Raw genomic sequence first — 27,374 nt, 5'->3', positions numbered from 1 at the left:
TAATTTAACTGAATTCTAACAAATTCATTGTGACTTAGAACCAGACTCTCAGAGTTATCTCTTTTCTGGGGTCTGTCTGGTTAGAGCTGTAACTAGTGGGCTTCAGGGTAGGGTCAGACAGTGGTATGTTCCGGGCCAGCCAGTGTTCCCAATCTCCAAAAGGTCTCAGCCTTTACTATGCCTTTTCTCCTCAGCTTTCCCTTTCCCTCAGAGTCCTAGTGACTTTGCAAAGAGCTAGTATTTCTAGATCAGTGGTTTTCAAGCTTGAATGTCCATAAGAATCACCTGGAAGACTTGTTAAAACATAGATGGTTTGGCTTCTCCCTCAGAACTTTGGATCCAGTAGGTTAGACTGGGGCCCAAGAATTTGCCTTTTGGATAAATTCTCTAGTGATTCAGATGCTGCTGGTCTGGCAATCCCGCTGTGAGAGCTATAGCCCAAAAGTTTCTCTTGATTTTCTCTGGTGCTCAGAAAGGTTGGGGAAAGCAGGAGCCCCAGCCATAGCAGAGGGTCAGATTTGCCAGGGATACACATTTCAACCTAGATATCCATTTCTCTGGATTCTGTGGTCTGGAGCTGGATGTCTGTCCTTTTAATTCAGAAGTAATCCCAGTATCTACTTTGGCCATTTTTGGTGTGATTTAGGTAAAACAGCAAGAAGTGATGGAAGAAACCAGGGAAGGGGATGGGAGCTGGACCTCTTGAAATGGACTTTTTTGTGAGAAAACCTGTTACCCTTTGTGTTTCTCAAAAGCCGTTGCTATAGGCTGAATGTAGGAACAACCCTTTTCAGGAAAGGGGAGAAGGTAGTTCTAGGCACCCCGTGGAACCCTCCCAGCTCTAATTTCTCTCATTGTAATGAAGACTGATGGGTAACGGGATCAGCTTCTTGCCCAAGGGTCTGTACGGTTCTGCAGGAACTCTCTGCCACTGCGGTACATTTAGTCTGTGAGGAGAGGATGGATGCTGGAGGCAGGCTTGCTGACAGGAAGCCAAATTCAGGCTGGCCTCACAGCATCTGACTCCCTGTATACTTGGCTGGCCCAAGGGAACCACATGCCCTCCTTCTTACTCAAGGTCAAGCGGAGAATAGCAGAATAGCGAGGGCTGATGGCTGCCCCTAGTTACAGGCCTTCAGGGCAGGCTCTGTGGAGGAACGCGATTCCATTAAAACACAGCCATCCCCTTGGGGCAGCTGAAGGAGACAGTAATAATCTTTAGATCCAACCCAGAAGTTTAAAGAAATTACTGAGAATAAAAACATGTCAGCACACTTTGCAAAAAACAAAAACAGAAACAAAACAAAACAAAACAAAAAACTAGACGGAGTCCAGGCCAGTTAGGAAAGTTGAAATAAGGGGAAGAACTAAGATTTCTTGAGTATTTTCTAAGTACCTGGTGATTTAAATACCTTCTTTAACTGCACATTTGGGAAAACCCTGGAAACTAGAATTTATCGTCTTAATTATATGAGAAAGTAAACTGGGGTCAGAGAGGGTAATTGATTTGCTAAAGTTTGATAAGCGGCAGAGTGTGGCTATGAATCCCAAGCTGGCTTGGCTCCAGAGCCATGTCCATGGCCATACAACTTTGCTTTCCAAAATGTTAGGTGTCATTTGGATCAGTTATTAAGCTGGCCGCCGGGGAACAAAATGCCTATATGCACTGAGTACATGTCTTTAATGTTCTGTGGAGGATTCACACATTTGACAAACTCCATACTTTGGTCCTGGTGCAGATGGAATATTCCATTTATTTTTTTAAATATTTTAATGTTTATTTAGTTTTGCGAGAGAGAGAGACAGAGCATGAGTGAGGGAAGGGCAGACAGAGAAGGAGATAGAGAATCCCAAGCAGACTCCACAGAGGGAGCTCAAATCCCAACACAGGGCTCAAACTCACCAACCGCAAGATCATGACTTGAGCCAAAGTCAGACACTTAAATGTCTGAGCCATACAGGTGCCCCTGAATATTCCACTTTTATTTTCCCTAATTTTGCCTTAAGAATCATAGTGAATGCTTAATGCATAATAATTTCCTCCTCAGCTTTTGGGAATGTCTTTCCCTCTCAACATTTCTGTGTCATGATGGTATTTTTCATTTCATTCATTCATTTTTTCAATAGCTATATATTGAGAATCACCTACTATATTCCAGATAATTGTTTCAGGTTTTAGGGATGTAGGGATGCACGGATGCACAAAATAGATCAAGTCCCTGCCTCCTTGGACCTCTATCATCATAATAAAAATATATTATTTGATTTCAGCTGGTAAAACTTTTTATGATGAAAAGTACATTACAGTTTGAGAGTATTTGGGGAAGGACCTGTTAGAGAGAAAATGGTCATTAAAGTCTTTGATGAAGAGAGGACATTTGAGCAAACAACCTAAAGCTATAGAGCAAGGGATGTGAATATAAGGAGGGAAGAATATTCGGACAGATAGAGCAACACATTGGAATGGACTGTGTTGGGAATGAGTGAGTGTGTTTAATGGAAGAGTGTGGAGTTTGGTATGGCTGGGATGGAGTCCACTAAGAGAATAATGTTGATAATACTGTGAAAACTCCAGGCAAGATGTGGACAACTCAGAGCTTCCTAGTTCAACCTTGGACAAGGCAATTGTCTTTTCCTAGCCCAGTCTGCTCATGTGTAAAATAGAGATTAGAATTCCTGTAATGCTGAACTATTTGGAGGATGAACCAAGAAAATAAAGGCCTGGATAAGATAGACTCAATCATTTTCACTTTTCTTCCTATCTTTCTCTTATTTTCCATTTTCTCCTCTTTTTCACTTCATTTTTCTCTTCCTAAAATCTATCCATCCTGAAAATCAAGACCTGTGCTGGTCCTTGGGCATAAAGAAATGACTGAACTAAGTTACTTGCCCTCACTGTCAGAGGGGATGGTAACAGTGACAGTAGAACTTGCCTGGTGTTCTGAGAGCTGGATCGGATCCCACCATAGCAGGGAGAAGAAAGGGAGTAACTTTACCTGGGGGTGTCACTGAACAAATGCTAGATGACATGCAGCTGTATTTTATAGCATGTATGGAATATTCCAGGGCATTCCGGGTAGGAAAAAGTGTATTCCTTATGGCGATAAGAACAATGGACTCCCAAAACGTTCACATCCTAATCCTCAGAACCTGTGAATAGATTCCTGTCTGTCGCAAATTGGATATGATTGAGGTTAGGACCTTAAGATGGGAAGTGTATCCTGGATCGTCCAGGTAGGCTGAATGAATTCACAGGCACCCATATAAATGAGAGAGGGAAACAGGAGAGTCATGGTCAGAAAAAGAACTGATGATGCTAGTTTGTGGGCTTTGAAGATGGAGGAATGGAGCCACGAGCCAAAGAATGCTGGCAATTCCTACAGGCTGGAAAAAACAAGGAAATGGATTCTCCTCTAGAGTCCCCAGAAGGAACGTGACACTACTGAAACCTTGGTTTTGGTCCTGGAAGACCCATTTCAGACTTCTGAACTCCAGAAGTGTAAGATAATAACTTTGTATAGTTTTAAGCCACTAAGTTTGTGGGAACTTGTTACAGCAGCAGTAGGAAACGAATACATTCTCATTCCCAGAGCAAGGAAACAGTCAGTTGGATCCAGAGAGATGAGTGGACTTTAAACTGGGAAGAGTCTGGTCCTTCATGCAAATTTATCCTGTAATCCAGGGACTCCTTTCGTCTGCTTTATCTCAGAACATTTTAGTATCTAGTCAATGGCACTTCTAAAATCCTGGTTACCTAGTTCTAAACCCTCTTCACTGCTGGAGTCTTCTTCCCTACTTCCCCCTCAGCAGTCATCATTATATCTCTCAGGCAATCTGTAGAAACATTCTCAAGCCAGACCTGCTTTATGTCAGACATCTCACACCCTTTAACTGGTTCCAGACTACAGCTTCCTTGTCTTACTTTTACTTCTCTGAAAAACCCATCATTGTATTACAGTTTCTCATATTAGATCCATACCTCCAGCTACCAAATTTAGCATCTCAGTTTGGACGTCCTGCAGCAAATTATTTTTATACCTGAGTTATACTCCCTTCCCAAATAACGCTGCTATTTATAACAAAGGACATAAACATCTTCATAGAAAGATACTCAAATTTCAGAGGCATACTGGGTTTTTCTCTTTCCACCTCACATTGATGCGTAGGTGCTAACGTGCTTCGATGCCGACCTTGTAATGTTTTTTTTGCAACTGTCCTTCTTCCTCCTTCTACTGTCCATAGTCATTTGCCATCTTTAATGTTTGCCACCTGACTGACCTTCTGCATTCATCCTCAGTGTCCTCCAATATATCCTACACCCGAGATACCTAGTGAGGTTGGTGCTACAGAACATCTCAGAATGAGCAAGTCACTCCCTGCACAAGCACACCCTGTCGCATATATAATAAATTCTCTTACTCTTTGTCTGGCATTTCAAAATCTTCCCAACTTGGCACCAGTCTACTTTTTTCATATGAATCTCACCACATTTCCCTCTCAATATACTATGCATTGCAATGTTCCTGGCAATTCACCAACCCTTGAATACACCTTTATTCTTCTCATTCCTTTGTTCAAACTATATCCTACATGCTATGACCTTCTCCCTATTGAAGTGCTTCCTCTTCCTTCCAGACCTACAGGAAATATTAACATTTTTTAAACCTTTATGAGATTTTTTATTGATCTTCTTAATTAATGTCCCTGTCTCTTATTTCCCAATATTGAATATGGAAGTAGAGCTCTTGTAATGAGAAATGAGTCATTTAGTATAATTTTATTTCTTATAATCCTTAAAGTTTGTAGCCACATTTTATTTCACTTGAAAGAGTACTAGGATGCTGGGTTGAGTAATTATTTATTGGCATATATCGCAATTTCTCCCCCATCTTCATATCAGGGATTAAATGCCTGTCCTCAGTGTTCCTTTTCTCTTGGGTATAGCTCCAGTCTTTGGGAAATGTGCTGGGCATGTTCCATTTGCCTCTCTGCTCCCTACCCTTCTTTGCTCTGATCTGTGTCTCTGGAGGCTGAGCTATATGGAATCCATTGATCATTTCCTTTGCCCACTAGCTTTGGGTTGAGTCTGTCCAATGGGAGCTCCAGTAGGAGATTAAAGAGAAGAAGAAGAGAGACATTTATTCAGGCTGTTCTTTCTGGTGGCATCATTGCAGACTGGCTGCATCCTTGTGTAAAGCCCAGGGCCCCTTTCAGGCCTTCTCCTTTACACCTTGCTGTTTTATGGGAAGTAAAAGCTCATCCTACTGTTGCAAACCACATAGGGCACTGCACCACCATTTATTTCACTTTTCCTATGCCTTACCTATATTTTGCAAATACAGTATGCAAATAAATTTGAGTGTGCCATCCCTTTCCTAACAAGATTCTAACAGGTAGTGTGATTTTCTGGTATTCTTTGAGCTCCTGCTCTGTCCTCCCCAGATCCACAGTGCACAGAGCAAGACCCAGCATAAAGACTCCAGCAAAGCCTTGTGATGGTAACACATATGTGGACTATAACCAAGCACTTTCTGCTGCCACAGAGTCCTGCAGTCATGGTAGTGCAAGTGTCACTGCATTTATTTTCAAAAAAAAAAATCAGCCTTCTTGCCTCAAATTCTCTCTGAAAGCTTTTTTTTGTACAGCCTGGATGGTTGAGGACTAGGGATTCCTCAGCAAAGATGGATGAGTCAGTAATAATCCTCCCGGGACCCAAGCCCCACATATTAAGAATGGTCCCCTGGGCTCTGCCAGTGCCTTGCTTAGGATTACACAAAGAGTTCTAGGTCATGCCACAAGTGTGAGACTGAGGAACTAGATGGAGCTGGTGCAGCTTTGGTGTCCAATAGATGCTAAACCAAACCAAACCAAGGGAGATGCTCAGGCAGAGACATCTCAGTGCATGATTCAAGACACTGACATCAGGATGGAATGCTCACACTCCAGAGGCTGAAAGCAAGGGAAAGTCAACTGAAGGCCAGAGGCCCAAGGACACACCATCAGCTGAATGCTTCTGGCTCATGGGTCTCATTAGGTGGATGCGGTTCTGATTCTTTGGCTGATATACGACATGGGACAGACAACAATCAATACACAGATCCGTAAAAGCTCAGCTCTACATCCTCAGAATCCCTCAGCGTGATTGGAGGTCCTTTTATTGGGCCTTTGGAATAGATGCAAAATGTTAATCATGTTATAGCTGCTACTATGCTAGATGTCAAGGCTATTTGAAGATATTTAGCTGATATTTTTGTGGGATTTGGGAAGAGGATTCAGGAACAATCAAATCAGCTGTAGATGCCTTTGACAAGTCACCTCTCCCGGCAAGTTTCTCAGGGGAAATATGTGTGCAGAGAATAAAGCTGGGCAAAGCAGTACTTTCTTCCTAACACAGTTTGGTTCCAATCACTGGAAATGACTTCAGAGTGCTTGTCTGCATATTGGAGAATCCTTGACCTTAGGCAGGACCTGCTCTGACCGCCTCCTTCTGAAAACCTAAATGTGTCTCAGAGCTTCATCCCACCATCCTAGGTGGGAAGCAGGAAGAAAGTAAGAGTAATGCCAGGAATGGGAAGCATTTGTCCAGGAGACAGATGCCAGGAAAGCAGTTGAGAAAAAGGAGGGATAATCTCCCACAAGACCACTGAGAAGTTAATCAAGGTCCAAGATACTTGTATTTCTTAGGCTCCTAATATGTTAAAAACATGAAGAAATTTTAAAAAGAGTCCTAAAAATAACATATTAATATATATTACTAATATACATTAATATATTAATAAAATATATTATATGTATTATTTTATACAGATATAAAATGTTTATTTGAAGCAAATTAATGTTTTAACAAAAATAAAGCAAAGATAAATTTGTACAATATAATCCCAGTGTTTTAAAAACCGTATATATGAAGAAGATGTCAGAGGGTAGTGGTGCAGGAAAGAACATGCACTTAATGCATTATAATGGGCGTCTCCTTCCTTCAGTTGGTCAAGTTAGCTCTATAACTGCATCTGTAATTGTATTTGAATATAACATCCAAAGTGTACATAGTCTTCCTGTATTGTTAGCCTCCTGATGGGCTCAGAGCTGTCCTAACCATGTCTCTTGTTGTGGGGTGGCAGAGAAGATGGCATTTGTATTGCTTTGCTCGGGTTGCCATAACTAAGTGCCACTGACTGGGTGGCTTAGACAATAGAAATTTCTTCTCGCCCAGTCCTGAAGGCCAGAAGTCCAACATCAAGGCATTGGCAGGGTTGGTTTCTTCTGAGGTCTGTGCCCTTGGCTTGTAGATGTCAGTCTCTTCTCTGTACCTCCCAAGGTTTTCCCTTTATGTAAGCCTTTGTCCAAATTTCCTCTTCTGATAAGGACACCAGTCATATAGGATTAGAGCCTACCCTAATGACATCATTTTAACTTAACTACTTCTTTAAAGACTCTATCTCCAATCCATTCTGAAGTACTGGGGAGTTAGACTGAATTTGGGAAGACACAATTCAGCCCATACCAGCAACTAAAGGAAATACCATCCCCTCACATTTGCTAGCCCTGACCCAGCACTAAACTACATACATATCCATCAGTAATGCCTATCCAGCTGCAGGCTTCTCTGTGATTTCACTCAACCCACCTAAGGGTGAAGAATGACAAACAGGAAGAGTAGCCTCAGCTTCTACTCCTAAAATCAGCAGAAGCCTTGTGATAATTGTCACCCCACCCCCACTCATTCAGGACCCCCACAGGAAGCACAGAGATGTGGTTTCGGTCAAGGTCACAAAAGGAAAAGCAACATAGCTGAATTAGGACTCCCCTGGCTTGTGGATTCTCTGAGCAGGGATTGCATCACTGCCATCACTAGAACTGGCCACACCTTGTCCTTGTCATGCGTTTGAGCAACACTTGAGCTTACGTGGTGTTCAACTCACAGGCAGCATTTTTTGTTGATTTGTTTCATGCAAGATATACGATTCTGTTCTTCCCTCAGTTCCTTTTAGACTTCCTCAACAACTCCACCTGATGCGGGTTGTTACCTGAGAGTCACAGAGAAGCAGGGGATGACAGACGTGGCTGTTCCCTCCTTTCCTGCCTGCCCAGTGCTCTGGATGCCTGCTGAAATGTTTGACTGCTTCCCCAGGCAGGAGGAGCCTTGCTGGCAGCCTCCTGGGAAGGTTTCACCAGAAGAGACGGGAAACAGGCAGGGTGAGCCATCCTTCCTTCTGCGCATTCAGCTCAGGCACAGGCTCGTTTATCTGCCGCAGTGAAGCTCTGCTAATGCAAAAGGAATACATTCAGCACAGAGCGCCCTGGAGAGCAGTGGGGATAATAATGCCACTATTCATTATTTTAAAACAAACACAATTTGGAGTGTGGATCTATCTGGAAGTGTGAAATTGGTTCCTCTTAAAGAGCAAATGGCAAGGGAAGAGCACATGACCAGCCCAAGGACAAGGATTCCACCTGGGGCCAGTGGGCAGTCTCTCTGAGCCCAGCCAGCCCTTCTGACTCAGCTGCAGCCAAGAGAAATGTATGGATATAATAAGAGGGTATATGTTATGTATTGAGCACCTACTGGGTGCTCTATATGCTTGATCTCATCAAATCTTCACAGCCTCCTTGTAAGATGAATATTTCCCGCCCCTTACCCCCCCCATTTTCTATAGAAAGAGACTGAGAAGAGAGAAAGAAAGAAAGAAAGAGAGAGAGAGAAAGAAAGAAAGAAAGAAAGAAAGAAAGAAAGAAAGAAAGAAAGAAAGAAAGAAAGAAAGAAAGAAAGAAAGAAAGAAAGAAAGAAACTAAGGATATCTCAAGTTAAGACATTCGCCCAAAGTAACATAGCTCAGCTTTGGCAGAGAGATTCAGTCCAGACTGATTTGACTTCAAAGCCATGCTCTGTCCAGAGTTCCTTGTTACAGAGGCAGGGGTAACACTTGAACTGTGAAACAATACCCTCTAGGTCTGACCCAGAGCCAAGAAGTGATGTGAGAAGGTAAGATAGACCAAGAGGAAGAAGCCTTCCTCTATTGTGCAGGTCAAGGCCACATATCTCTGCCAGCCTCGCCAAGTGCAGGCACCAAAACCAGGTATGACTTTGTCAATCGTTCGCAGATTCTGCCCTAATCCCCTCATCTGTAACGTGGGAATTTGAATGGGATGAAAGCTCTGCTCTTTGGGTTTCCTGCCCTCTACTCTTACTCCAGCAGGGCCACTATTCACTAGTCCATCTAGGCACCTACAGGTTCTGGAAGGACCCACTGTGAGTGGGAGAGCAGACTCTTGTGTGGGCTGATTCAGGGTGGCCTGAATGGACCTGGTGGGTTGATATGGTCATACTTTGATCTCCAAATCCTCAGCCCCTGTTATTTGAAAGAATCTCTGTGACGAGGTAGGAAAAACACTGGAATCAGACAACCCTGGGGTCCAAATTCTATCATCGTGTGTGTCCACCCTGGGCAAACTGCTGACCTGCTTGGAGCCTTAGTTCCCTTGTCTATAAATTGGGAAAAATAATGAAAACTTGCAGCTCAAGGGAAACAGTTGACTGTGATCCAAGTGTGAAGCAGCTGGTACAGTGCCTGGCTGATTGTCCTTGTTCACTTGTTCAGCCTTTCAGCAGAAAGATCCCTCCCCTGAGAAGTGAATCCCAGGCTCTGGATACCTTCTGAAATAGTGACAACTGTAAGAGCCTCTTAAAGTTCCTTCAGATCATAGGCCCTTTTGAGACAACACGAAATTGGTGAACCTTTTCCCCAGAAAAGAATCACACTGAACCATAAATGTTGGCTCTCACTTTCCCCACCCGGGAACCTCAACCAAGCCTTTCAGGAGGCATCCCTCCTTTGCAGAGGGGAGGGGTTTGTAAGGCCCCATGTGACCTCCTTCATAGTTTTTCTAGAATTCATTTTGCTGCCTGGGATGGGGCTCATAGGAAACAGGAAAATCTTCCCCAGATCCTGGGAAGGCACTGGGAGAGGAGGCCGGCAGTTGCCTGATGGCCTTTCCTAATTGAATTTCTTGTGCTTGCATGTGGGTGTGCACTTGTTAACCTGTGCTTCCTGAGCCCGTGGTCCTGGCATCTCTTCTCTGATCCGTGACACCAGCAGGAGCACAATTAGTGAGGAAGAACAAAGGCCCGGAGGTGCCCGGCCTGGGCTCTGACCTCACCAGATGCTCTGGCTCGGCTGTTTTCATGTAGCTTCCCGGGGCACACCGGAGGCTGCCAGCTGCTCCTCTCCACAGCACTGCCTGGTCCACAGAGGTGGCCGCTCGCCTCTGTTCTGTCATCCTGTGCGGTGACAATCATCTGTCCTCAGGCACTTTGCTCACACCAAAGCCAGGGATGCCCATATTCTGAGATCAATACCCCCTTTCTTATGACCTGAGTTGAGAACAAAACAGAGCACTGTGCTTTAATGCACAAAGGGTCCCTTGCTTCCCAACCAGCCTCCCTCACCTGAAACCCCACCATGCAGGCAACTGCTGTGGCATCCCCGAATGCAGAGGACAGCCCCCCCCAGGCTTGCTTACAGTGTGCCCCTTGTCCCCCCGAAAGGGTCTCTACAATTTGACATGGTTATCTGGCTCTTTTTGTCCCCAGGACAGAAGCTCTGCTCCTGGGCCACGTTTGATGACCCCTCAATAGATTCTGACATAATAACACCTATACTTTGTTGAACACCTACTGGACACCAGCACACATCAACTGTACCCTCCCTTCACATTGCCCAGCTTTTGTGTGTCTTTGTCCCACACAAACAAGTTTTGGGTGACGTAGTTTGCATCTTCCCAATGGCCACATGCTACTCCCTCCCTCCACCTTCTGGACAATCCCCTCTCCTTCTCTCTCGAGACTTCTCCTTCTCATTACCCTGGTATATTTCATCTGCAGACCTGACCATCTTCTGAAGTTCTATTACTTATTTATGTTTCAACTGTTTAGTATCTAGCTCTCTTGCTAAAGGGTAAGTCCACAGAGCAGGGCCCTCATGTCTCTTGTTCACGTTGTATCCCCAGGGCAAGGAGTGAACACACAAAGCCAGTTCTGTTGAAACAAGTGTTTGTGACAAATGTAGTGCAGTATTATATGAATTCAAAACTTTCCCCTGAGTCTTGTCTCACCAGGAATTTTATCCATCCGAGAGAGAAGGATTCAGGAAGCTTTACAGGCTGACGGGCTGAGGTTAGTTGTATCTCTAAGATGACATGAGCTCCTAGATCCTGTTTCTGATACCTGCTTGCTTCTCCTGCTTTTCAAACTCAGCCTCACCCATGTGCATGTGATTACTGGCTCCCAAAGAACGGCCTTCTATGTCATACTGTGAATTCCGATTCCCGACCATTGCTATGCCAACTGTCATGGTGTTAAGCTTGATGGCCACTGTCTCAGGGTCTGACATGCCAGTATGGGTCCTGTGAACAGGAACTTGGAGCAAGATCATCTCCTTCCTAAACTTGTGGTACATGAAGCCAGGGAGGTTCACAATGCTTTATGGCCAATTACCAGGAGAAGCTGGGGTAACTGGTATTCTGAGCATAGGATGGTGGTGGTGGTGATGATGATGGTTAGATTATATGGAACACTTACACTTTGATGGGACTCTGCTAACTGTTCTATACATTATTGCATTTACTCATCACAGAAACTTACCAGTAGGTCTTATTATTAGCCAGATTTGTTTCAGATGAGGAAACTGAGACCCAATGAAGTTAAATAACTAGGACTTGAGTGTGACTCTGAAGCCTATACTTTTAACCACCGTGTTCTGTGGCTTCTGGTCCAGTAAAGGTGGGGAGTTTGGATGTAAGGGAGCATGTCTGAGTGTGGAGAGGTTGGAGGGGAGGGTTGTGCAGCCATTTGGGTTGGGTTGTCAGGGCTGGGGCTGGGCAGGAATATGGTGTGGTTTCCCTGAAGTTCCACTTTTGACAGGATGGGCAGAAATAGGGAAGAAAATGTTTAGTGAGAGTGTGAAATGATGGTGCAGAGAAGAATATTGGGAAAATGCCCTAGGATGTGAAGCAGAGAATATGAAGGTGCCCAAGGCTGAGAAAGAACATGAGTTCCCCAGAGTAATAGTGGGGAGTGAACATAGCTTTGGGTATAGGAGGAGCTAGGAAGTTCCACAGAAGGCAGAACACAGTGTGCTGGGGGGTGTGGAGGGCAGAGAGGCAGGGATGTGGGCCAAAGAGCTACCTGGTGCTGTGAAAGATGCCAGGCTGAGGTTCCTGTTACATACTCTGGAGAAAGTAAGATGCTTTCCAGATAGTTGGTTGGGGTTACCAAGTTGGGAAACCAGTTTTCCAAGATCTTACCAATTTCACCTCAAAGGGTGTTTCAGAATAGGATTATTCTCTTCATTTGTCTATACATTCTTCCCCACATGTGCCATTTTCTTAGAGTCTTGACCTTCTGAAGGTCTGTGAACACACAAACACAAAAACATTACGTTTTTGCATTGCTTCTTATACAAATACATATGAGTTTTCTCTAGTCAATTGTGAGGGCAAAATGATGTACAGAAACTAGAAATAAAAATGATCCCAAAGCATATGCTCAGTGCACACTGCCCTGGTATGTTCCCAACATATGGCTTGGTCCAGTGAATCAGCTTTTTACATTGTCCTAAACAATGGAAGAGAGAGCCAGTGTGCAAACAGATCTGGGTCTTCTCTCTTTCCTCAGTACTGTGAAAACCACACTTCCTGTTTCCTTGGCGGTGAGGTGAGATCAGTGACTCGTTCTAGTCAATTAAATAAGAATGGAGATAATGTGTCAATTCTGGGCTGCATTATTGAACAGCAAGTGTTTCTCCTGAGTGACCTTAGAGGTCATTACCTATCCAGCCTACATCCTTTTAGTGACTGGAGCAGCACCCGTGTGCTTCCAACCCCATCCCGGACCCTCACTAGATAGGGAAAGTAAACTAGTATAAATCTTTGTTTGCCCTAGGCCTCTGATATTTTAGAGATTAGTGTTATTAATACATACGCTCCCCACTTACATATTCTTTTCTCTGCTTGGAATGTCTCCCTTTTTTCTTTTCTGCATGACACACATATATATTAATACCCAGCTGTCTTAGCACCATCTTATAGGTTTTTTTCACCTTAGGCACAATTACTTGTTTTCATCATCCCTTATACACTTTACAGATACCTTATCTCAACTTGGTGTTGAGCCTGTCTGTCCCTCATTAGGCTGTGAGCTCTTTGGGGATCAGGACCATGCACTGTTAACCTTTCCATCCTTGCCACCAGCACTTACAGGGCTCTCAGAAGGAAATCACACAATTTGGCTGATTGAGCTTGGACAGGGCACTGTTGTATCTCTAAGATTAACTGAGATTCCCCCGCTTCCCCCCTCCCCCCCCAGGGTTTCTTTCAACCCCATTTGTTTAGATTCTTGCTTTTGGAGTCTTAATGGTCAGTGAGGCCTCACACATTTTTCCTTAATACCAGGTCCTCTGGAAATGTCTCTGGATATTTAGGAAACCACTCCTGAGGATGGATTCCTCCTTTCTTCTTCTTGGGTAGCATCCTGCTTTTATTACTAGGGTATTAAGTCTTGAAACATGCATCACAGCCTGCTTGTGGCTAAACCATGCTGGAATATTAAAGCATAAGATTTGGGCATGGATCTGGCTCCTGATTCTTTCTCCTATGGATGTTGCCTTGACCTAGTCACATTCTATTTCAGGCTCCCACATTGTATCTGGAATAAAGAACAATATTCTCCCTCTCAGGTTTATTGTGGGGTTTAAATAAGATACAGCCAATTTGTATTTTCTCTAATTGGGTACCTCCAAGTAAGTAAAAGAGAAAGTGTGGGGAATTCTCTGGACACCCCTGTCCCCACCTATCCCAGACATAATCTTCCATCCAGGCCTTGCTGGATGAGAATGAGCTGTCAGCTCTGCCAAGCCCAGCATGGGCATTACCACTCACACTGCAGGTGCGGCCCTGATATTCAAATGTGAGGTGCTGATAGGGCATATGCTGGCTGATGAACACATTGTTGCTATGGAAGCTTCCAATTTGATATAGAATATCAACCATAGAGGATGCAGGAGGTAGACCTGCATGTTGCCCACCACTCTCCAGTTCCAGGCCCTTAAATGAGGTCTGAGGAAGGGCTTCACATTGGGTGTCTGTGGCACTCAAATTGAATACACATAGTTATGAAAAGCTTTGTGTTCAATTATTCCTGACGTAAGGGCCCAATGCATCCATGAGTTTCTCAAGGAGCTTTATGATCCAGAAGAACTGAAGTAACGCCAAGTCCTAGATGACAATCCACAGCACAGAGAGAGCAGCTTGGTACTGTCACACTGTGGGCTCCAATAAACATGGAAACTAAAAGGAGAGTGGGCAGGGAGGTGAGATGTGTGAGAGCCTCTTCACACTCTGATGTTTTCTCTTTTTGAAAATTTCCATGCTAGAAGAGGCACATCAAAATAAATCCGGTGAGCAGGAGTGACAGAACAAGGGTGGCATGCATCTTTACTGCATCCTCTGGGTCAGCCCTCTGCCTCTGTAATCCCATTGGAGTCTCACAGATAACGTCGAAGGGTGCTACTGTTGGTTGCACTTTACAGTGGGGAGAACAGGCCCAGAGATCAAGGCAACTTTTTAAAGGCAATCAGCTAGTAACTGTAAAACCAAGGATGTTAAACTCAAATATGCCCAGCTCCCATGTAAGAACTTTTGAAAATAGAAGAATACCGAAGAATGATTATCGTCAGTAGAGGCAGCCTCCTCAAATCTTAGCAAATAGGAAAGCTATGATAAATGGGGAGACTAACATCACCATCTTGGGTAATACAGAAAAAATCTTTTTTTTAAACAAATGATTAGAAACACATTTCTATTTTTCTTCCTTTTTATTCACATCTCCTTTCTTTTTCCTCCCTCCCTTTTTCTCTCTCTTCCTTCCTTCCTTTCTTCCATCTCATTTCTTTTCCTTTTTCCCCCCAAAATGTCTTCTGTATCACTTGTAGGTGAAATATAGAGTACAGAGCATTGAGGGTAATACAGAACTTAAAAAATGCTCAATGCCTCCTGCTCTCAAGAAAATCTTAAACTCTTAGGACATTTATATCTAACCCAGTATACTAGTAGGAAAACCTCCTAACAAACACAAATTCTAGGTGAAAATTTGGGGGAAAGCTTGTAGAATGGTAGGATGGAGTCATATTTTAGGAAGAAAACTCAGAGTGTATCATTGGACAAAATACCAAATATACCAAAATAGGTAATATATTAGCTAGGTCTATTTCACTTGCATGTGAAAAAATATGAGTAAACCTAGTTGAAGTTAAATAAAATTTAGAGGCATTTGTAGCTGAAAATCTAAACTGCACATGGTACTAAAGGTTAATTTCCTAAATATATCAGAAATTCCTACATCTTGATATATAGCCTGGCTGGATAATATCTACCTGAGTTTAGATATAAGGGAATATATGCATTGTCGATGGATCTGTAAATCCCTGTAACTTTTTAGGAAAACAGTAATAAGGTTTTAAGTGCAATTGAAAATATATATGTTGAGTTTCCAGAAGTTGATAGTACAAACATACATGTACAAGGATGCTTAACACAACGTTTGCTGTATCCAAAGCAAGTGGGAAAATAAAACAAACTGCAACAACAAAAGACAAAGATGAAACAATCTAAATATTCACTGGAAAGGAATCGTTGAATAAGGCAGAACATTCTTACCATGAAATTTTATGCTATTGTTCAAAAGGAAGAATGAGGCACGTGTTGGGGGTGGGGTCAGAGGAATGGCCATGAGAGGATAGTATGTGAAATCAAGGTGCAGAGCTGTGTGTACAATATCCTCACACTTCATGGGTCTGTTTATATCTTCGTGCAATCAGAAGGAAAGCTGAGGCAGGATACACATTGACTCAATTGCCAATGCTCAATTCAGCGGGATTGGGAGGTGGAGAGAAGTTGTGACACTAGTATTTTTTTTTTTTATTCTTTCAACTGCATTTTAAAATGTGTTACAACTAGCATGCCTTATTTTGTAATTGATACAAGTAACCTAAAAAGAGAAAAATAGAAAATCAAACAGGGAGGTGAAATTCAGTCTATTCTACATTAAGAGGGAGTAGGTGGGCAGCTGGGGCTCAGAAGTAGGAAGAGTGGGCCTTTTGTGGAAGTCAGTGTGGTGTGGTTATTTTAGTACCAGGGTTGCTGACTCAGGACCCACCTTGCAGACAGAAAGAGGGACTGACTCTCCAGACCTGTCAGGGGAAGGGGGAGATATGGAAGACCCCCCCACACACACACATTTCACAGCCTCCTAACATTAAGAAGAAGTAAGAAAAATGGTGAGATGCTGCTGGTAATATGAATAAAAAGCTCCCAATTTTAATTGTAACTGGTAAAAAAAAAAAAAAAGGTATGTTTTAAAAAAATCTTTGTTATAACTCAGCATAATTTCTTTGTTGTTCATTGAGGACCATTCCTTGTAAAGCAATTTGTATTCTTCAATTCCAGCAAGTCTCTCGCTTATCTCCAGCAATTGCAACAAGTTGGATCACGATGGACATCAATTTAAAAACCATGAGACACTTGCTGAAGTGAGAATACTTGGGGAAATTTTTTCAAAGTGCAAATTAGATGGAAGACACAGGTCCTAGATGATTGTATTGGTGCCAAAGGACAAGTTAGTCTTGTCGGAGGCTATGGAGCAGCATAATAAAGCCTGTTTCACAGGCTCCCAATTCCTATGAGCAGTTTGGTTTCAAACCCCACCTGTCTTATAAGCAACTGGATCATTAACCTTAAAAATGTCAACTTGTTCGTGGTAATGTGAAGTGAGTTCCAAGCCAAGGGACCCTGCAGAACCGGCAGGTATTATGGACATGCACGTAACATGCTGCCTTCACACTTATGCAGGCCCGAAGTCAGGAGAGGGGTGGAGAGCAGGGATAACCCACAGGGGTCTGCATCTACCAACTCTGCCATGTGCAGTGGGAGAGGAGCAGGAAGGCAGGTTTGAGAGGAGCTTGGCTGGTGACACGGTGTAGATCCCAGGCACGGGCTCAAGCCAAAGGCTGACCATGAGCATAGACCAGGGGAGGAGCCCAGAATCAGGGATTCAACTGGCAGGAAAAAGGGGGATTTCCTCACAAGGACCTCTTAGGGTGAGAAGAATGGAAATGTGCCTCCAGCTCAGCCTTTTCCCCTACAGTTTTGTGGGCTAGAACTTCATCCTTTTCTTCAACGATCTGTGGCACTCCTGACCTGGGAAAGTAGGCTGAAATTCTTTACTGGAAATTTGGTATAGAGTTAATGGCCAATTATTGACTGTTATTTTGCTGAGGCCACCTTATGTGGTACCACAGACTGAGTGGCTTAAACAGCAGAAATTAATTTTCTTATAGTTCTGGGTATAAAAAGTCCAAGACTGAGGTGTCAAAGGGGTGCTTTCTTCTGAGGTGTGTATCCTGGATGTATGGATGGCCATCATATGGTCTTCCCCCTGTGTGTGTCTGTGTCCTGATAGCCTCTCCTTGTAAGGACACTGGCCATATTGGAGTAGGTCCCACCCAGGTGACCTCACTTTAACTTAATCACATCTTTAAAGGCTCCATCTCTGGGTGCAGTTACATTTTGAGGTGCTGGGGTTAGGACTTCAACATCTGAATTTAGGGAGACACAATTCATCAGCTTTTTCAGTTTTCCCCTCAAATAACAGCAAGTGTCCAGTTAGAAATGTGTGCGTTTGTGTAGATGTGCGTGTATTAATGTGTGAATATGAAATGGTTACTTTTCTTGCTAATAATAGTCTGTTTCCCCTAGTTTCCAACAACTACACATAAGCAGCTCCCTGAGCTACATACCTCTAAAGAGTATGACAATTATCTCCCTCAGAGGGACAACGTACCTCCAAGCATATTCCCATAAACCAGCTTTGAAACCCGCTTCCACCATTGCCCCCGAGCTGGGCAGAAGCACTTACTCCTTATAGAGAGTCTGAGGTTAGGATCTGATTTTGATTTTCAGCCCCCTCAGCCTGCTCAGACCTTAAAGGCTCAGCCAACACAGAGTTCTCACTCTGTGTTCAGTTCTTCACCAGCTTCTGTATAGGGTTTAGCACACTGACGTTGTATGACCCTTTCTAACTCTGTGTCACCATAGGTATGTACGTATGCATATTTGCATGTTGATTATTATATGACTCTTTCCAGGCTTATGGATGCAGTTACAATGTGAGGGCCTCCCCCCCCGTAACACCAAGCAATTCTTGGACACTGGCAGGTTGTCCTCAAATTCAATTCAATTCTGACACTATCTACTTGGAAATGGCATCAGATTCCACAGATTAAGGGTTCAATCCTACAAGGTTACCCCTCACCCACCACTTCAGACACCAGTCAAAAGCCCCAAGCTGATACCTACCTGTGCTTCTGATTGACTACAGATTGGAAGTTCCAATGACCTCTTCTTTAGGTTCAGTTAATTTGCTAGAGCAGCCCACAGAAGTCAGGGTAATATGTACTTCTATCTACAGCTTATTAAAGGATATTATAAAGGATACAAATTAATAGCCAGGTGAAGAGAAACATAGGGTGAGGTCCTGAACAAATGAGCTTCTGTCCTTGTGGTGCCTGGAGCCAAGCTCAGTGGCACATACACGCATTCTGGTTCCTTAAGTATGGAAAGTCTCCAAGAAAGGCCAAGCAGCTATTCTCTTGGGTTTGCTGGAGGCTTCATTACATAGTCATGATTGACTAAGTTATTGGTCATTGGCTAATTAAGCCTCTAGCCCCTCCCCCATCCCAGGAGGTCAGTGCAACTGCAAGTTTCAACCCTCAGATCACATGGTGGGTCCTCCTGGCAATCAGCCCCCATCCTTGGATGGGATCCAAAAGGCACCTTTATTAATATCAAGACACCCACTTCACTTTTATGGCTCTGAAGCATTTTTAGGAACTGTGGATGAAAATCAAATATATCTGAGAAATATATTTTGGCCATCTGAATGACCTAATATAGATTTCTTATAAATCATTACGTTATAATACCACTTATTTGGTGCCAGGCATTCTAAGCACTCTGGACGTGTTGACACATCAATTCATTCAATCTTCATGATAACACTGGGAGACAAGGATCCTCATTATGTCCATTCTGTAGTTGAAGAAAACGAGGTGCAGGGAAGCCGAGCACCTTGCCTGAGGTTGAATATCCAGCCTGTGGTGGAGCCTGCACCTGAAACCAGGTGGTCCAGAGCATATTTATTCTTTCTATAGTCTGGTGAGGGAGTATCCATGATAGCCTGGACCTGCTCTCACTGTCTTGAAGGTGAAGAAAGAGATTTATGGCTGTTTAGACCCAGGGGTGTCTAATTCTAAAACGATTTTTCTTTCCATTGTGCCAGCCTCTTTGCTTGGACACTACCTATTCCCCAGAGTCTAGGCTAATCCTCCCCGTTGTCACACGTCCCTCATGAACACCCAGAGCCAAGCACAGTTGCTCCTTCACATCAATATTTTAGAGTGTAGAGGGCTGTCAGGTCTATTTGGTGAAATGGAAAAAGCACAAGCTTTAGAGTCAAATAAATCTTACTTTAAATTTCAGGTCTCTGAATCTCCAGCTCTGTGGTCTTGGCCAAGTTGCTTAGCTTCTCTGAGTCTCAGTTTCCTCATCTTAAAAGTAAGGATCCTAATAACTAAGTAAGAGTGGGTCTTCAGTGTTTTGCAAAAGGTAGTTAACCCGCCCACCCTGCCACCACTGAGCAGTGCATTAAATTGATGGCAAAATGACTCGGCAGTTCTCCACATCAAGAAATGGCACTCATTTCTCTACCCTGAAATCTGAGCTGGCCTTGGGGTCTGGTCTGGCCAAAAGACAGTGACAGAAGTGATGGTGTATCCATTCCAAGTCTCAGAAGACCTTATACACTTCCACTTTTCTCTTAAACTCTTACGACCACCATGAGAACAAGGCTGGACTAGCGTGCTAGAAAAGAAAGAAAAAACACACATAGAGCAGAACAGTCATTTCAGCTGAGGCTCCTCTAGACCAGTAAGTCCCACCTGACTGGCCAGCTGACCACAGATGCATGAGCAAGCCCAGCTGAGCTCAACCAACCACCCAGACATCCAGTCAGACTCCCGAGAAATACGACATTTGTTATTTAAGTTATTAGTTTCAGTGTGGCTTGTTATGCAGCAACAGCTAACTGATAACCATCAGAATTTAATATTAGCTGTACCATTTAGGAGAAGCTCAAAAACGGGCTCAAGCAGTGTCCCCTCTCTTGTGAGTAGCATCATAATCAAACTCATATTCTCCCAATATGTTCATAAGGGAAGATCCACACTGGCTACTGGATGATGATTCTAGCAACAAATGAGAGCAGTGAATGTTTGTTTCCATGGGCTCAAATAAAATTTCTTTACACATGCTTCTCATTGTCCTTATGTCAATATTGGCTTATGAAACTGAAATGTTTTTACGAGGCCTTTAGAGTTTGATTTTAGCAAAGAGGCTAACATTTCTTTTGGCAAAGAAGACACAATTCAAATGGCATTAAAGCGTTAGAAAGTGTCAGCTTCCTCCCAAACTGACCAGTCCAACAGGGCCACAGGGCCACAGTCTAGGTTCTGGATCCCTGTTAGGCCTTCTGTTCCTTGGCTATAGCCAAGGTACTTGGGGTTCTTGTTTGGAGGGCCAAGGTATACCCCAAGTCCTTATAACAGCTAGTGGCCTCACATGAGCCTGCAAGGTTTATAGCATTCACCAGCCTGATGTAACTATTGCTTGTGTGTGTGAGTGCACGTGTGTGTGTCTTTCTTCCACATTAGACTACACGGCAATGAGACTGAAAACAGCTGTCCTTTATGGAGCCCTGTGTATTTATGATAGATACTTCCTATTGCAGTTGGAAGATGGGTCAGGAATTTCTACCAAAGCAGCTTGATTTTGGAGACCCTAACAGTCTCTGCTCTAGAAGAACACAGTTGCCTTTATGAGCTGTGATTCTAGCAGAGTATCAACACAGTCCCCTTGTAAATGTCTGCTGAGCGATTGAATGAACCTGAAACCATGGTCCTTGAAGAACCCCTTCATCACCCCTCAGTTCCTGCCAAACAAAATTTTCATTTCTTAGAGACCAACATGATTTTTAGGAGCCTAGGTTGCATTTAGATTTCTGTTCCAGCACTTTCTACCTCAGTCATCTTTTATTTTTAATTTTTTAATTTTTTAAAAATTTTTATTTTTGAGACAGAGGAGACAGAGTGCAAGGGAGGGAGGAGTAGAGAGAGAGAGGGAGACCCAGCATCTGAAGTAGGCTCCAGGCTCTCTGTCAGCACAAAGCCTGACACGGGGCTCAAACCCACGAGAGTTGAGATCATGACCTGAGCCAAAGTCAGACGCCCAACCGACTGAGCCACCCAGGCGCCTCTTGAGTCATCTTTTAGAAGTGTGTTAACACTGCTGAGTCTCAGGACACTCACATGTAAAATACCCAATAATATTTATAGTGTTGTGTTGAGGAGGTTGTTAAATGAATTCGTACATGCAGGAGGCTTAGGATACTGCCTGATATACAGGCACTGTATACATATCACCTACTCTCCATTTATACATCCGTTTAAATCACACGTTCAGAGCAGCAATTATTTGCCAGCTGCAAAATATGCAGAGATACAGGGGTTAGAGACCTGGCCCCTCTATGAACGGCTCTTGTGGTAAGGTGGGGGTGGGGGGTGGTGGAAGGACAGCAAAGGTGCATCATGATTTATGGTGAGATTGTTTCAGAGATGAAAACGTGGGTTGAGGGAACTCAGGGAAAGAAGCATCTAATTCCTTCCCTGTCCCCAGTACTGGGGGAGAAGTTGCAGAGTAGTTGGTATTTGAGCTCAGCTTAAAAGGATGAGAGGAATTTGACAATTGAAAAGGTCAAGTATTCCAGGCAGAGGGAGTGGCCTGCGAGAAGAAGCCGGGATACGCAAGGCCTGTGGTTTGTGGTGGGGACTGTGCACTTCTGCGTCCAGGCAGATAGGTTGCCCGAAGGGAAGTGCCGGGGATGGAACTGCAAAGGAGGGTGAGGACGGAAGGAGGTGCCTGAGCTCTTCCACAGGGCCTTGTTTCCTTCAGCTGGGCGTGCAAGGGTGAGGAAAATAATGTTATTATGGATGTCGGAAGCAGAATTCCATTCAAGGAGAGACTTGTACTTGTTTAAAAACAAGCCTTACTGGGCCTTTTTGAATGTGATTGGCGGTCCTGGAGGGAGAGTCAGAATGGGTTGAGGTGTATCAAGGAGAGGTACCTGTGTAGAGGAAGGATTACAGGAAGTGCAGGCAGAAGAGAACAGGAAGTTAGGAGCAGGGACACAGGTAGAGGAGAGCCAGGAGAGCGGGCGAGGAGGGGGGTGGAGCCCAGGGAACAGTGGAGACACACTTTGCCAGCAGGGAGAGGGTTGCGAGTGCGCAGGGGGCACTATAAGCCTTCCAAGAAGAAGATGAGCTATCTGTCACCGGCTCGTAGGCTGTTGGCTATGCAGTGCTGTCGTGCCTCTTCAAGGAACGCAGCTTCACAGCCAAAATGCCCGGATGCTCTTTGTGGGAAATCAAGGGACAGGGGCTGAGTTCCAGGTCGGGTCAGCTCAGGGCAGAGATAAGTGAGTCACTGGAAGAGGTAAGGTATCAAAAAGCCATAGACTAGAAATTAGGTGACATAAACACAGAAGCCCCTGGGAAGTCACAAAAATATAGAAGTATTAAACTTCAGAATAGAAATAGCATAAAATTTTGAATCAATTTTATTTACATATTAAAGAACAGAGGGACATAAGCTGTCACTCTTGCCTGCACATGGTATTTCCTGAGTGACATCTTTTCGGAACACAACATGCAGCTATTGCATCTTCAGGGGAAATGAGGACAGCTGATTCTGAGAATATTTAAAATTTGGGATCCTTAACTGTACATTAAATTTTCATGGCATTTTTCTTGCTCGGTGATGTTAGGATACCCTGACCTTTCAAGTTTTTCTACTTAAGCCCATAAACTGCATGGCACCGGAACGTAGCAGGGCCAGACTTGGTGTGTCTCCACCAACAGTAGAAGAGAATGCTAAGAATGTTTTAGAACTCATAGTCCCTCAGAAATGGCTGAGTGTTTATTTTATTTTATTTTATTTTATTATTATTATTATCATTATTATTATTATTATTATTCAGGCATCACTGAGTAGCAAAGAACAGAAACCCACTTGGAATATAATGAACAAAAGGGAGGCTTTTTTGGAAAGATACTGTAGTTAGTTCAAGGTGTAGGGCTACATCTGGGAGCAAACCAACAGAAGTAGAAAATCAAGAATCAAAGTCACTGCCTGCTGTCTAGGGGCCACCCGGTCTCTTGATTCGGTTTCCTCCAGCTGCATTTTTGTCTTCCTTTGCAGACAGCCTCTTCCAGTCTCCATTCCAGCATGCATAAGATCCCCGGCCCCGCTCTCGACATGCTCCAGATGAGCTTGGCAATCAGAGGCCCCACAGAGCCTGGCACCTCTCCACCTCCCTCCCGGTTCTCGGGAGCCCCTGTCCTCCAGGATTGTCATTGTGGATTGGCTGCCAGGTTGGGAGTCTCCTTTCCTTTCCTGTACCTGGACACGGAGGCAGGTCACATGGAAGTAGAATCCCACATACAAAGTGAACTAGTTTCAAAGAAAGAAGAGGGATGGAAAACACCCTCCTGGCTGTTGGGCAGCACTGCTACAGTTGACAATGTCTCCCCAGCAAGGAGAGCACACAGGTTTTTTGAGCACATCTGTACTGCCTCATGCCAGGCACTTCTCTGTTATTTCAGTCTTTCCTACCAGCGACTCTGGGCGGAGACATGGTAGCCCTTCTTTTCGTGATTAGTGACTTGCTCAGAGCATTGTACCCTTACTTTAGTGGTGGGGGGAATCACAGTTCCAGCTGAAGGTGCTCCTGTTCTTCATGAATAGGAGCAAGCTGACAGGACTGCTCTGTTAACCAGAGCTCAGTCCTTGACCCCCCTCGCCCAAGTCCTCCCAGCCCCTGTCTCCACAGCCCCCTGGAATGTGCTAGAGGTATAGTTGAGGCCTTGTCACCAACCAAGTCTGGTGGTTGCTTATACATTTGCACTGGCAGTTCCTAAAGGGCCCCGGTNGTTGGGCAGCACTGCTACAGTTGACAATGTCTCCCCAGCAAGGAGAGCACACAGGTTTTTTGAGCACATCTGTACTGCCTCATGCCAGGCACTTCTCTGTTATTTCAGTCTTTCCTACCAGCGACTCTGGGCGGAGACATGGTAGCCCTTCTTTTCGTGATTAGTGACTTGCTCAGAGCATTGTACCCTTACTTTAGTGGTGGGGGGAATCACAGTTCCAGCTGAAGGTGTGGCCCCGGGACCACAGGTGGGACAATCATGCTGTAGAGAGGTAGCCGAGGAAGAAAGGGCTTTTAGAAAACTAAAAGAATCAAGGCAGGCAGGTGCCTTAGTCCACAGAAGCTTGCAGGGGAATCCTGTTTGCATGCAATTGTCAGGGCCTGTCTGTGCATACAGACCCCCGTGCAGGGGACCCCTTTCATACATGTATACATACACACACACATCCCTACACAACATGCACACAGATATACACATGTGTCTCATGCATGTCTCACACACACATATTAGATGCAATGGGTCTACATTGTGTCTGACTGAGGGTTTAATCTCAACTTTGCCTCTTGCTACTTGTGTGGTCCTGGACAAACCTTTCTGTCTCTCTGGTGCTCACTTTCTGCATTGATGAAATGAAAGTAATTATAGACTTTCAAAGGTGATATGAGAATAAACTGAGATAATAACTGCAAAAAAAGGAAGTGCCAGCCATATATTTAGCTACATCTACACCTAAACTAAATATAAACTCTTATTAAACTATATATACGTAGACCCACATACATACGCATTCATTCATGTGCACACATACACATATTTCTGTACACATACACCTCTGCATATATACAGGCACATATACAACCATACATATCAATACATATAATGATTTATACACACCCATGTACTAACATGTATGACCATTCATATACATATAGATGTATATATATACTTAAATGTACACTTACATTAGCATACATCGACTTACTGTGAGATGCACCACATTAGACATATTAAGACACACATATATAATACATACATATCATACACATGTATATCATATATGCATCTCTGTATATACATATATAATATATAAACACAGTAAGGATTTATCTCTAATACAAGACAAGTGGAAATAACTCATAACTCTGAAAATAACTCTTTGATCTGTTGACCTTATTACCTCAAGCATGACAAACTCTTTCTGTTGCTTCTTTTGGAGAAAAACACCTAGGCTCTGGACATGCACTCTGTGATCTTCATTAGCCTGTTGGTGGTGGAGAAGGTCATCACTTCATAGCAGGCAGGGAGGACAGACATCTGCTTCCCAACCTGGGGAGAGGAGTTGGGTCCTTCCCCAGCCTGGCATGAATAGCCTGTCTGCATTTGGAGCACAACCAGCCAACCGTGAGATGGGCTGTTCTCATACAGAAGCTCTGTCTTCAGCACTGGCTCATGGAAGGCTGGGCTTTGTTAGTACACGGTGTTTTTTGTCTCTCAGTGATATGCTGCATGATGGGCTGCTGGAGGTCTGTTGTTTGTCTTCTGGTTGCAATAGGGGTGCAGTGTGCAAGGCACCAGAGTCCTCCTGCTGTCTGTAGAGTCCCAGAGTCCCTGGGAAATTGAATCGTGTTCAATGGCTCTGAGGCTGGAGTGCAAGGCTGTAATCAACACTGCCTATACCCACGTGGACATCGGGGGCCTCCCCACCTGTGCCCCTGTGCTATGGCCACATGTCTGTGTGGGGTCTGTGGCTTTGTACAGCTCACTCTGGGGAAGATGCCCAAACATAAGGGACTGGAGCTATAGGCAGAGCTCCACGCAAAAGGACAGCAGGCCGCCTCATTTATATGATTTCACTTCCACTTGTAAATTATGAAAGGGATGAAGAAGGAAGACTTTGATCCATCAAATTTATGGATTCAATAACTGTTGCCATTTCAGACAGCAGGGATCCCTGGGGATTATTTTTCCACGTATGCTTAGGTAGCAGAGAGAGAGAGACAAATGCTAAATATTCTGCCGTATTTATGAAATGTCAAATGTGCTTTCTGGGGTAATTACATGAATATTGAATAGCCTCGCTGAAATTTACAACCCTGCAACTGAGTGTTAAGGATGCTTCTTGCCAGCAGCCTCCCTGGAGACACAACCACAGCCCTGGCACCAAGGACTCAAATGGAACAGAATACTGCCCAGCCTGTCATTGCCATTGCATCTGTGCGACTTGGCCTGACTTCATAAATATTGACTGTCCAAAGAGACCATGTCAGGCCCAGTGGGCATCTGTAGCATAAAGAAGGGACTGAGTTGACATTAAATATCCCATGGCAATTCTCAAAAAAAAATTGTGATTTTATGGTAATTTTCCCCAGAGCTGGTGGAACGACATATAGCATATTAAAACCCAAGACTACTTTATGAGAAGATGAATCATTCCTTTCCTAGTTTCTCCAAAATCTTGGCATCTTCCTTCCCACTCACTGCTTTCTCAGCCCCCATTCACTTCCCATACCTCTGTGCCTTTTCACATGCTGCCTCCACTGCTCAGAGGACCTTCTTCCTTTTCTGCACCCAACACATTCCTCCTGACCTGTTGAAGTCTAGTTCAGCTCTGTGCTGACAGCTAGCTCAGAGCCTGGAGCCTGTTTCAGATTCTGTATCTCCCTCTCTCGCGGACCCTCCCCTGCTCAGGCTGGCTCTCTCTCTCTCTCTTTCTCTCAGAAATAAATAAAACATTTAAAAAAAATTGAAGTCTAGTTCAAATGCTAAAGGTGACTGATCTGCTCAGAAAACTTAGCCACCAGATATAAAATCTTCTTCTTCCAGGCCCACCCAGATATGGGCAAATTTAAGAATTGCAAGAGAATTTCAGCTATGATGCAAGTGTACTAAGGAATTTTGAGCAAAGGGAATAGAAGGGGGAACAGTCTTAAGGGGGATGATTGAATAATGTGTGGAAGAGGAACTGATTGGCCCCAGAGTGAAGGATAAGCACAAATCCAGTACTGCTCATACTGTAACAGGTGAGGCAGGGGCCTGGGAGGGAATGATGGTGTGGAGACATACGTGGGGTGAACCTGGGGAATCTTGGAAAGAGGACACTCCAATATAGCATATGGACTATCAGAGACTATTAGAGGTGAATCAGAAGAAAGAGGGTTAATAATACCAGTGAAACTGTCTACTGTTATAATTTATAGGCCTAGGAAACTTGTCTTTGCTTAT

This window comes from Crocuta crocuta, unplaced genomic scaffold (genome assembly GCF_008692635.1).
Source record: "Crocuta crocuta isolate KB4526 unplaced genomic scaffold, BGI_CrCroc_1.0 scaffold28, whole genome shotgun sequence".
NCBI classification, from domain to species: domain Eukaryota; kingdom Metazoa; phylum Chordata; class Mammalia; order Carnivora; family Hyaenidae; genus Crocuta; species Crocuta crocuta.
The sequence above is the reverse complement of the archived record's forward strand: the minus strand, read 5'-3'. Positions refer to the sequence as shown.